Source organism: Heloderma suspectum, chromosome 2 (genome assembly GCF_057233095.1).
Source record: "Heloderma suspectum isolate Gila_16-S chromosome 2, 16-S_ref, whole genome shotgun sequence".
Classification (NCBI taxonomy): Eukaryota; Metazoa; Chordata; class Lepidosauria; order Squamata; family Helodermatidae; genus Heloderma; species Heloderma suspectum.
In genome coordinates this window covers 143,581,881-143,595,128 of record NC_139459.1, presented here as the reverse complement: position 1 = coordinate 143,595,128, position 13,248 = coordinate 143,581,881, and the positions used below count along the sequence as shown (strand labels likewise).

Sequence of the window (13,248 nt, the reverse complement as noted above, 5' to 3'; positions counted from 1 at the left end):
ACCTCCCACTCTTTGTGAGCTCTACTGCATTGTTTTCCATGATGAGGAAAGTCCGGCATTTTCCCTTCTCCCACCATGGAGTGGATATAAATGAGGGTGTGCAGTTTAGAGTGGCTTTTATTACATATAAAACAACAGCGCCACCTAGTGTTTTTGTAATGAAACACATAGATCTCATTGAGAAGTTTAGGGTTTTTTTTTTAAGCCACAAGGAAAGGACCCAATCTGATCCCACAAAGATTCCGGAAGCAGACGCCCGGTAAATTGCAGGATTTTTAGCTTTGTGTGATGAAGCCCTAACAGACATGCCCCATGATTAGTAATGATCTTGTACAATGTCACAAACTGTTTGCTTACAATTTACCCTCCATGCGCACACACTTTTCCTCAGTCCTTCAGGCCCAAATCCAGATGGGGAGGATGGAGTGCCTTGGACCAGCAAATATGTCCCATGTTGTCCTAGTCCTGTATTACCTTATGAAGCATCTGAACCTTGCTGTATTGCATCCTCCTGTGAGTTGATCCATGCCTGTTTGTTCCTTATATCAACAGCAGGCAGGATGGCTTAAACCAGGGGTGTTGAACCTTTTTCAGGTTGTGGGCCAAATCCCATTTCAGAGAAGCCCTGAGGAGCTGCATTCCAGTGGTGAGTGGGGCCAATGGTAAAAAGGTGGGGCCAAAGTACTAAAAATACCAGCATATTTTAGCTTAACACTGTTACTGCCAGCAGCTCAGCCTCAGGAGAGGCATTTCAACCTTTTAGAATGGGAAAAGTTGTACAAAAGACAGGAGACCACCAAACAATAGGTAGTCAGGAGAAAGCGGGCATGGCCACCTAGGGAACCCTGAAAGACCAGATTGGGACCACAGGTGGGCCAGACTGGGGCCCTGGGCCTGAGGTTCTGTACCCCTGGGTTTGGCAGTGGGAGTGTGGGGGTGTTGCTGTCTCTGATGACTTGGGGTGTGGTGATTGTAGCCATGTTTCCTAGTGGCATTGGATTAATGGTGGTGCCAGTAAAGAAAAGTGTCAGTGTAAGTTTTGACAACAAATCTCCCTCTTTTCTAGATTTTTAAGATGCATCAAGAAATGGCCCAACTTGCAGTATGGGGGTGGAGAATGTACTGATTTGGAGCCCCAATTGGCAGCTTAATTATGTATATTTCAGTGCATTTGTAGGCCAGTGCCTCTTCCCCTCTAAAAGGTGCTCACAGGTACTTACACAGAATATCACGTTAGACAACTGAGCTCACATAACACGTCGTTTCTATTATAAAGTGGTATTGGGAGAGGCAAAGAAGTGGTGTGCTGGAAGTGTGCTCAACCTTTCCACTTATCACTTGTTTTCAACTGCAACACCATACCAGCCAACCCTTTTTATCCCCATCAAGTGTCCCAGGTTCCAAAGCAACTGTAGGTGTCTTGTAGTCTGCTGGTAGTAGAAATCTCAATATAGTCATGAAAGAATATTTTTTCTCATTCATGAGAAACACAGTTCCACATCCAGACACAGTTCCACATCCAGAATAAGAAATTTGAACTCTCGTGTCATAAGTCTTGCTGCAGGGCCACAAAAAAACCCTCCTGTGTGTTGAGCGAGCATAAGGATGGTGAAAGGTGCTAGAAGAAGGACCCCTCTCACTCTTTAACCCATGCTGCCAGCTACTAATGCAAGCAACAAGCAAGCCTAGGTCAACTCATAAGAGGGTTCTTCTAGCAATACAGGAGGGCTTCATAAAGCAATAGATGAGCAGGACAATGTGGCGGCATCTTTGCTGATCCCAGGCACTCCATCAACCCCATCTGGAGTTGGGCCTGAAAGACCAAGGAAAAGTGGGAGCATGGAGTGTTAGTTGTAAGTAAGCACAATTTTAGATGCTGCATATCATTACTGATCATGGGGCACATCTGTTAAGGCAGGGGTAGGCAAGCCTTTTTGGCCTGTGGGCACATTTGGCAATTTGAGAAACTGTCCTGAGCTCCACCACAAAATAGCTGCCATAGGAGGCGTGGCTAGTCACAAAGGGCAAGTAACCTGCCCAAAAGACTGAGTACAAGTGAGAGGTGGGGTCTGAGCCCCAACACACTAAAAAAATTCTTTGAACCCACAGTTTTCAGTGCTGACAGAAACCTATCCCACAGAAGGCAAACTCTTTTTCTCCTCCCCTCCCGCCCCCACTAACTAACTCATTCCCCCATCTCTTTTTCTCTCTCACTCTGCCTTACTATCCATATATACACAGGGCTTCTCTGAATGGGGTTTTTATCCTGTGATTGAGATTGGTTACTCACGGACGTTTGCAGGTCCTTTACACAACATCATCAACCTACAGCACCTCTCCCGTGGTTTCCTACCATTTCCGCGGCTTAACTTGAAATGGAAGTAATGAGCTTCTAAAAATAATCAGTTTGAATTTCTCCATGTAAAAAGGAAGTGGCATTATAACAACATTGCCATCTAGTGGCTATATAATGAAACACAGAACTCACAGATTCTGAGGAAAAATGGGGGGGGCAGTGCACGTAAAGGGCCTATCTTAATTCCACAAGGAATCCAGAATCTGAAGCCTCAGTAAAATCACAGCATAAAAAGCATCTGTGTGGAGAAGCCTACACTTGTTTTCTTTCACCTGCCCCCCCATATTCATCATGCATACCCTACATGCATAAACACACATCCCTCCCTTCTCCTTACTGCAAGTATATGAAAAACCACACTCTTTCAGGATCCCCCCAAAATCCCCTCTATGCCCTTTCTCTCTCACACATACACCTGCAACCCCCATCCATTCAGACATTGAAGCACCCCCCCCAGTTGCTTCCAGCCCCTGCCTGTTTCCTCTTGGCTCCCCTGACCACTCCCTCCCCCAAACTGGCTTACCACTGCCCTTCCTACCCACCCACTGCTCTCTTCAGTCCCCCTGCTGCCTCCCCCACCGCTGCTGCTTAAGATAGAAGTGACAGAAGTCCCTTTTTCATTTTTCTCCTTTTTCTTCGTGGCTCCATGCACTGCAGAGGAAAGCACTGACCCGCAGCTGCCTGCCCTCTTCGTTTACATAGAATATCCCCGAGCTCCAGCAGTGGCTCAAAGGCATTCATGGAAAATGAAGATGGCAGCGGCTGGAGGCCCTTACTTTGCTCTGAAGTGATCTGAGCTGAGCTATGGGTAAGAAAATGTGTTAAGAAAAAGTGAGAGGGGCAGGGCCATTCCTTGGGTATCAAGAAATCTGGGGGCACAATGATGCCCACAAGTACCACATTACCTGTCCCCATATTAAGGCATAAGCCTTAGCTCCCAGTTCCCTGGTTTTGTGGCGTATGAGCCAACATGGGAGAGCTTTAACTCTGGTCTTAAACTGGCAGGTTTCTTGATCATTGAATTTCCCTGGTTTTGGAAACAGAAATGTATCATTACCGTGTTGGCAATCCTACCCTCTCCCCAGTGCATTTGAATCTGCTTTCTTGCAAGTCAACCTATATGCTACGTGGGATTATATATGGTTAACTAATGGTAATCATGATTTCATTTCGAGACATACACTTCTTCTTTTTTTAGGTTTACACCTCAAACAAGGCGTAAATGCAGATAACCATATTTGTGATTAATAGGGTAATCCTTTTATTAGGAATAATGCAAAGTAGGGAGCCAGCTTTTGAGTTATCCAGAAGGCTTCTTTGTGCTGAATTATAATAAACAAGGGAGGGTCTAGGGTTATTTATTGGAACCTCCTTCCTGCAGTTTATAATAAAACAAGGTTTGGCAGTCCACAGTCATAGGCCCACAGGCGCCATTTTTATAAGCGATACAATGTTGAGGTTTATAATGGCCAAACCCTTTTTTGCCACTCAACTCAAGGGTAAACTTGTGCCCCTTTAACTACCATATTTGCATCTCCGCTCAGCCATGAAACTCACTGTGAGCAAATCATCATCCTGCTGACTACTCTGCCTCACAGGTCACTGTGAGGATGGAACAAGACAGCCCCATGCAATGCTTTTTGGAGGAAAGGCAGGAGTGTATCATGCAGCTGGGTGAAGCAACCTGCTTCAGGCAGCACAGTTAATTGTCTGAGTGGTGACTTCTTTAAACATTTGTCTTAGTGGGGTGGTGCTAGCACCAGTGGCATTTGGGCTGTAAATGCCTTGGGCTGGCACTCATAGAATAGTAGGGTTGGAAGGGGCCTACAAGGCCATTGAGTCCAACCCCCTGCTCAGTGCAGGAATCCAGGCCAGAGCATCCCTGACAGATGGCTGTCCAGCCTCGTCTTGAAGGCCTCCAGTGTGGGAGAGCCCACCACCTCCCTAGGTAAGTGGTTCCATTGTCGTATTGCTCTAACAGGAAGTTTTTTCTGATGTTCAGCCAGAATCTGGCTTCCTGTAACTTGAGCCCATTATTCCGTGTCCTGCACTCTGGGATGATCAAGAAGAGATCCTGGCCTTCCTCTCTGTGACAAGCTTTCAAGTACTTGAAGAGCGCTATCCTATCTCCCCTCAGTCTTCTCTTCTCAAGGCTAAACATGCCCAGTTCTTTCAGTCTCTCTTCACAGGGCTTTGTTTCCAGCCCCCTGATCATCTTTGTTGCCCTCCTCTGAACCCTCTCTAGTTTGTCTGCATCCTTCTTAAAGTGTGGTGCCCAGAACTGGACACAGTACTCCAGATGAGGCCTAACCAGTGCTGAGTAGAGGGGAACTAGTACTTCCGAGGATTTGGAAGCTATGCTTCTCTTAATGCAGCCCAGAAGAGCATTTGCCTTTTTTGCAGCCACATCACATTGTTGGCTCATACTCCGCTTGTTATCGACAACAATTCCAAGATCCTTCTCACTTGTAGTGTTGTTGAGCCACATATCCCCCATCTTGTAACAGCATTTGGTTCCTTTTTCCTGGGTCAGAACTTGGCGTTTATCCCTATTAAATGTAATTCTGTTGTTTTCTGCCCAGAGCTCCACCCTATCCAGATCACTTTGAATTTTGTTTCTGTCTTCCAAAGTATTAGCTATCCCACCCAATTTTGTGTCATCTGCACATCTGATCAGCATTCCCTGCACCTCCTCCTCCAAGTCATTAATAAAAATGTTGAAGAGCACTGGGCCCAGGACTGAGCCCTGCGGTACTCCGCTCGTTACCTCTCCCCAGTTTGGGAAGGTCCCATTGATAAGCACTCTTTGAGTCCGATTCTGTAGCCAACTGTGGATCCACCGGATCGTTGTTTCATCAAGCCCACTTTGAGCTAGTTTGCTCATCAGGATATCATGGGGCACTTTGTCAAAAGCTTTGCTGAAGTCGAGGTATATGATGTCTACAGCATTCCCACGGTCTGCAAGGGAGGTTACTTGATCAAAACATGAGATCAGATTCGTCTGGCAGGACTTGTTCTTGACAAATCCATGTTGGCTTCTAGTAATCACTGCATTGTTTTCAAGGTGCTTCCAGATGGATTGCTTTATCATCTGCTCCAGAATTTTCCCAGGGATTGATGTCAGACTGACTGGTCTGTAGTTCCCAGGTTCTTCCTTTTTACCCTTTTTGAAGATAGGGACAACATTAGCCCTCCTCCAGTCATCTGGCACTTCCCCCGTCCTCCATGATTTCTCAAAGAGAATAGACAGCGGTTCTGAGAGTTCTTCTGCCAGTTCCTTTATGACTCTAGGATGCAGTTCATCTGGCCCTGGAGATTTGAACTCATTCAAAGTAACTAGGTGTTCCTTGACCATATGCCTATCGATCTCAAGCTGCAACCCTGTCCCTTCAGCCTGCACTTTGCCAGGGGGTGATAGACCCTCTTTTGGGAGAAGACTGAGCCAAAGTAGGAATTGAACACCTCTGCCTTTTCTTTGTCATCTGTTATCGTTTTGCCATCCTTATTTAATAGCTGAACAACCATTTCTTTCCTCTGTCTTTTACTCTGCACGTAGCTGAAGAAAGCCTTTTTGCTGTTTTTAGCATCCCTCGCTAACCTCAGCTCATTCTCAGCTTTAGCCTTCCTGACACCATCCCTGCAATTCTGTGCTACCTGCCTGTACACTTCCTTTGTTACTTGGCCTTCTTTCCACTTCCTATATGTGTCCTTTTTTGTTTTCACTGATAGAGAATACCATACAGTGCCTTACTGGTTCTCATAAGAGCCCTTTCCTTTGGTTGATATGGGTTAGCATAATGGGAACCAGCTAGCAGTACTGAAAGTCTGAGCCATCCATGTGATCTTTCGAAGGGTACCTTGGCTGAATATTAGTCTGTATGTGATACTACCATGTTCCCTTCCAGAGAGAATAGCACAATGCCCAGACTTCATATAATGGATAGAGGGAATAGTCCTGCTCCAGGGCAGTCTGCCTTGTTCAGGGGAAGTGGCTATGCTTTACTTTTCGCACAAGGGCTAATCTCAACTTTGTTGACTAAAACCAGAATAACTACTTTGACAAGCCCCAGATGGTTTGTGTATCCTCAACCCAGAAATAACCAACTCTGCTGCTCTTCTTCTTCTTCATCATCAGTTTATTTGTATGCCACTTTTCCATGGTAAAATCATGCCAGAGCATGATTTACTCTTACAGCAACACTGAAAAAAAAATTACATAATACCTATCTCTTTTCCCAGGCATTTGGCAGCACATGATGAGTTTTAATTGGTCCTGGATGTGTCTTTAGTTATGACTGGCTGTTCAAAGTTGTTTTTAGTTATATGTTGTTTGTGTATATTGTCTGGATGCTTTTATGTAAATGGCTTTTAAACTTTGTATATTGTATTTTAATGTTTTAACTTTTGTAAACCGCCCAGAGATCTTTGGATATGGAGTGGTATAGAAATGTAATTAATAACAATTGGTGGACTGGAATACCATCTGGATTATCTGTCTTGGGCACTAAGATGTCTTTCCTCCCTGCCTATCTATACAGACAAGAGGGAGAGAACAAACAACTCTCGGATAGACACCTATGTCATACTCCCTGTGGTACTAGGATTGATGTCTGGAGTAAGAGAAGTAGAAGCAGGGACTCACTTTAGCACAGGAAGAGTGAAGGTTACAGCAGCTGCTGCTGCCACCACCTAGAGTCCATCTCGCAGTAAATTGTGTAAGACCGGGGGGGGGGGGGGGGGGGCTTTACGACAACGGAATGAGAAGCGCATAAGAGTATTATCTGGATTTTTATGGAATCGGCTTTGGTCCGTCAGGGACGCAAGAAGCAAGAAAAGCCGAGTGTACTGTATCTTTAAAATCCACTTTTCACGGGTCACATAGTGCTTTTTATCTGTTTGGAGTGGCTGACACACAGCAGTACCCTCCACCCTCTTCCAGATGGATGTGCAACATCACCTTTTCAAGTCAATGAATTTTACACCCAATGAACATTTGCACTTCCTGTTCCTGGCAAGTAGGAGAGCAGCCCTGCCTTGTTTGTTCTCCCACATCCATCCTCCCTCCCAAGCCTGCTTCTCCAGCTGCCTTCATCTCAGCTTTTATCTCTCCATCGAACCACTGCTCTCACATTCCCCGACATGCTTGCTGCTTTTCATTAGTCAGATAAAGCCAGGCAGCCTCACCATCCACTTCAGGCTGCCTCTGCCCTTCTCCCCTGACTGGCTGCCTCCCTGTGCTCCTTGCAGCTGTCTTCACCTGTGGCCTTTTCCTCACCCCTTCAGAGCAAGGGTGGGGAACACTTTTTGGGTGTGGGGCCAATACCTCCCCACCTGGCACTTTCTGGACAGATGACATCAGGGGCTGTGGCTCCTGTGGGTGTTTTGGCCAGGGACTGGCCGTGCTGCATGCGGGCTTCCCCTGGCTGGGGAAAGCTCAGTACAACAAAGCCACCACAACCAAGGCAGCTGAAGGAGTGCTCCAGCCACTGCCTCAGTCATGGTAGCATCGCACCCTCCCTATTGAGGGCAGACAGGGTGAAGCCGCCCTCACCCAGGCGGTGGCTGGAGCGCTCCAGCCACTGCCTGCGCTGGGGACACTTCACCCACTCCGTGTCCTCCTGATGTGGGAAGGCATGGAGTGCGCAAAGCATTCCCACCCAGGCGGTGGCTGGAGCCCTCTAGCTGCTGCCCAGGCCAGGGATGCTTTGCTGCTTTGCCTGCACCACAGCAGCCCGATGTGGGAAAGCGTGGTGTAGGCAAAGGAACTCTAGCTTCAGGCGGCATGCCCCTTCCCCATGGAGGGCAGCACAATGTGCAAGCTCGCTCAACTGGCACTGGCAGGATTGAGACTGGAGAGAATGTGGGGATTCCCCTGTAAGGTGCTGTGCCCCACTCAGCAGTTGTTTGCCGGAGCTGGTCCTAGAAGCACTGCCAAGTCCCTTCTGCTGCCACTCTTGCCCCAGCTGAGACTAGAGCGGTGCAGGAAGGAGGCGCCTGACTTGGCCAGCACTTGGGCTGCAAGCAGCACAGGAAGGAGGCGCCTAACTGGGTCGGCACTTGCAGGGGCCAGCTGCGTCAAGCCTTGGCCAAGTCCCTGTCTCTGTGCAGCGAGAGGCACAGAGCTCCATGCTGCTTTCTGCACCAAGAAAGGAAAAGTGCTTGTGGCAGGGCCAGATGACGTGGGGGTGGGGGGTCCCACCCCCTTGATATCACCCGGCCCACCAGCTTGGTTTGGGGGTGGCAATCTGGCCCCCAGACCAAAAGAAGCTGCTTACCCCTGTCTCATGTGTAGCAGGCACAATGTGAATGCAAGCTGGCCTTCTCAGCCAGATGGACCTTTCTCTGTAGCGGTATAATGTTTCATAGGGACCATTTTTAAATATTATTTCTTCTGAAAGTGAGTTGGCTGCAGTTTTGCCATGTAAGTATTCCCCACCTACCCAGAGGAAGCCTCCAAGCTGCAATCTCCCATTTCCACCTCCTCATTACCCACCACTCGGCCATGAAACTCACTGGTGACCTTGGGCCAGTCACCACCTGCCAGCCTAACCTACTTCACAGGATTGTTCTGAAGACAAAATGAGTGAAAAAGCACCATGCACACCTGCCCTGAGCTCTTTGGAGAAGGTGTGGGATATAAATGTAATAAATTTTAAAAAATAGGTGAACATCTAAATAACAATATATGAGGAGGCCTTTAATACCATCACCCGCTCCTCAATGGCAACCTGGCTCCCTCATGCCAAAATTCCTCACTGTCCTCCTGTATAATTTTCATTCAATTAGAAGAAAAACTTTTTGCCCACTTTCCCCCTCACACTTTCCAGAATCTTTTCAGAATCTTTCCTCTTTGGCTTTTTTAAGAGTTTGTGTCATTTGGATCATTGCTCTTTTATTGACCTTTTCCTTGGTTTAATTTTCTTCTCAGCTCTGTGCTTTCTCAAATAATAACAAACAGAAGGACCTGAAAAGGTCTGAAAAAGCCTGAGTGGTTAAAGTCCCCTAAAAGAAAAGAGTTGAACACCGAAAGAACACTGCCTTATTCCTTGGCACAACTGAGGTAACAACAAAGCAGTGTGTGTTGGCAGCAGTGGTGGCCCTTCGCCCATCAGCTGCACAGAGAGAGCCTGTTTTTTGTGGGGGTTTTGCAGCTGCCTGCAGAAAGGGCCAGGCACAGTCTATGGATTAGAAGAGTGCGATTTGTCAATATGGTTTTGTACATGTCCCAAGAGAACTTGAGATGAAACGGCAAGAGAACACAACATAAAATAGTATGTGTTTGTGAAGTCAAAAGGCTCAAATATACATGTATACTCAGGGATATGATTGAGGTAATACCTGAATGGTTTAGTGGTTTTCCTTACGTTCTTCAATTTAAGCCGAAATTTTGCAAGAAGCAGCTCATGATCTGAGCCACAGTCAGCTCCAGGTCTTGTTTTTACTGACTGTATGGAGCTTCTCCATCTTTGGCTGCAAAGGACATAATCAATCTGATTTCGATATTGACCATCTGGTGATGTCCATGTGTAGAGTCGTCTCTTGTGCTGTTGGAAAAGAGTGTTTGCTATGATCAGCGTGTTCTCTTGGCAAAACTCTATTAGCTTTTGTCCTGCTTCATTTTGTACACCAAGGCCATGCCTGCCTGTTATCCCGGTGATTTCTTGACTTCCTACTTTAGCATTCCAATCCCCTATGATGAAGAGGACGTCTTTTTTTGGTGTTAGTTCTAGAACATGTTGTAGGTCTTCATAGAACCGATCAACCTCAGCTTCTTCGGCATCAGTGGTTGGGGCATAGACTTGAATCACTGTGATGTTGAATGGTTTGCCTTGGATTTTTACTGAGATCATTCTATCATTTTTAAGATTGTACCCCAGTACTGCTTTTCCCACCCTTTTGTTGACTATGAGTGCTACTCCATTTCTTCTAAGGGATTCTTGCCCACAATAGTAGATATGATGGTCACCTGAATTAAATTCGCCCATGCCTGTCCATTTTAGTTCGCTGATTCCCAAGATGTCAATGTTCAATCTTGCCATCTCATGTTTGACCACCTCCAGCTTACCTTGATTCATTGATCTGACATTCCAAGTTCCTAAACGATATTGTTCTTTACATCATCGGATTTTCTTTTCACCACCAGACACATCCGCAGCTGAGTGTCCTTTCGGCTTTGGCCCAGCCGCTTCACTCTTTCTGGCGCTACTTGGAAATACCCTCTGCTCTTCCCCAGGAGTATATTGGACACCTTCCGACCTGAGGGGCTCATCTTCCAGCGTCATATCTTTTAGCCTTGTGATATGTTCCATGGGGTTTTCTTGGCAAGAATACTGGAGTGGGTTGCCATTTCCTTCTCCAGTGGACCACATTTTGTCAGAACTCTCCGCCATGACCTGTCCGTCTTGGGTGGCCCTGCACGGTATAGCTTATGGCTTCACTGAGTTACGCAAGCCGCTTCGTCACAACAAGGCAGTGATCCATGAAGGGGACATAATTTTTACATCCTGCCAAAATCACCATCAGATCACATCTGCCATCATGGACTGAACAGGAGAAATAATGGATCCAGTGATTTTCAGTACTGCCCTAGCACAACATGGATCCGCACCTTGGATGGCTCCTTTAGAGTTCTGACTGAAACCCAGAGCGGATCTACCACCCCAGTGACATCTGAGCCACCAGCCTCCACTGTCCAGAGGTGTGCAAGTACTACACGATCAAATTAAAAATAAAGGAAAAACAGCCATGTTTGTACTATGCCAACCAGAAATGAAATGTCACAAAGGGGAGTGAAATTGTGCTACATGGACACACCCATTCAGAAACATCACAGTGGTAACCATGCCCCCACAGAAATGCTGCAAGGTCCCCAAAACTGTGGTTCTTTGCAATACTATGGTGAGCCAGAAAAAAATAATGGATTTTCCTTACTGTGAAAAATACAGGCCTAGTGGGGAGAAATCATGGGGCAGCTGCAAGACCGTGAAGACATTGTGTGGACAGCTCACAAAATCGCTCAAGTGGGTCACATTAAAAGCCTAATCTGTTCAAGTCCTGAAACTGAATGGTCACATATACAAACAATCTAAAATGACTGGGAGAAGAGAAATATCTTTGCCTGGCCCTGTAAAGAGAACAGTTTTAATGCAATGAAAAGTTTGCAGTTGAATAACTCATATATAGAGAGAATCATAGTAGGAAGATATGAATTAAATCAATGAAGAAAACAATTTTGGAACTTTGCAAAAGGTGGATGTCCTAGCTAAGATGATTAACAGCATATTCCTATACAGGAGCATTGTCGGGAGGGGCCCACCTGGGCTCAAGCCCCAGATGTTTTTTGAGCTGTGCCCCAGATCTTTTGAACTGTCCTAATTGCCTTCCCCCCCGCTTTTTCCCATTGACTTGCATTGGAAAACAGAAACAGCCATAACATTTTTAGTTTGCATGGTAAATACATGTAATTTGGAGACCTGGTAGCCCCCATGGAGCTAATTGAACCAGCCCAATTTCAGGCAGTTAGATCCAGTGGCTTTTGTGCTCGTCACAGGTAAAATTGGCTATTTTCAAGAAAATCTGTCAAAGCAAAGAGCTAAATGTCTTTTGTGCTTCCACATATGTGCATGTAATTTGGAGACTTGGCAGCCTCTATGGAGCTGATGGAGCCTGCCAAAGTTCAGACAGGTCCAGTGGCTTTTGTACTAGCCACAGGTAAAATTTACGTTTTTCAAGAAAATCTGTCAAAGTAAAGAGCTATAATTTTTTGCAGCTTCCACATAAATTCATGGAATTTGGGAACCTCACTGATTAACCTGCTAAATTTCAGACAGTTCAGTCCAGTGGCTTTTGTGCTAGCCATACGTAAAGTTTCCTTTTCTCAAAGACTAAAACAAAAAGTAAAAGATGTCAAACCACACAGGGGATTAGAGATCCTAATTGGAAGGTGTGTAAGGTGACCATTAGGAGGTCATTATCCCTAATCTCTGGTGTAGGGGGGTTTTTTTGAGGTGCAAAAAACCTCTCTCCTACTTTTCTGCTCTTATATGCCCGCTGTTGGGAGCTTGCTTGCAATGAAATTTTGAAGAGGGAAAAGGAAGGGAAGAAAGAGCTCCATGTGAAATATTGGTATTTCAGACAGCATCTGATTTTACTGCCCCAAACTGGAACCTTTGACTTCTGCAGAAGTTTAGTAGCTTCAATACAGCAAAGGATCCAATCAGCCTCCACAAACTGCTTTCTTTCCCTCCACTTTAATTTCTACGAAATAGCTGTAGGACTCGAATTGTTCCAAAGGGAGGTTTAGGACTATGTGGTATCATGATCGAGAAACTGCTGGGGCTTTTAAATAGGTTCTACAGTTTTAAAAAAGCTAGAAAAAGCCCTCAGCCACCTCACCTCATAAAATTCATTTAAGTATGTGCAATCCTTGCAAACCCTCCACAGCCTCCTAAATTCCTCTGAAGTACTACCTCTCTGAAAGGAGCCACTTGGCTTAGGGAATTCTCTCTACTGCCCCCCCCCCCCGGTGTATTTCCAATCACCATTCTTCTTCCTTCTCCTATCCTGTTCTTTCTCTTCTTTCTTCCACCCAGGGCATCTCTTGGGGAATTCTTAAAGAGCATTCTCTTTGGCCAGCAAGAGAAATTCTGAACTGTATTTGACTTTATACAAACAGACAAGACGGTTGGTTTTTCTCCTCCTCACTCAAGTCTTTGAGAAGTGTGGGTTCACATGGCTGCAGAGAAACAAATCTGGGGCTGTTTTGTTTGTCAGTTGCCATTACCCAGCAATAGGAAGGTCTGTGGCTCAGTGGCAGAGCACCTGCTTGGCATGCAGAAGGTCCCAGGTTCGATCCCTGGCATCTCCAGACAGGGCTACGAAAGAATCCGGCC

General features: G+C 46.1%; 1 non-coding gene and 1 pseudogene across 2 annotated transcripts in view; both read left to right on the top strand.

The window, feature by feature from the left end:
• LOC146352896 (protein CFDP2 pseudogene) overlaps positions 1-13,248 on the top strand; it is a 1,048,348-nt pseudogene that overhangs the window by 180,241 nt on the left and 854,859 nt on the right. The gene's annotated exons all lie outside the window — the stretch shown is intronic.
• TRNAA-GGC (transfer RNA alanine (anticodon GGC)) lies at positions 13,149-13,223 on the top strand. The gene has a single exon. It is a non-coding gene; the product is annotated as a tRNA-Ala (tRNA).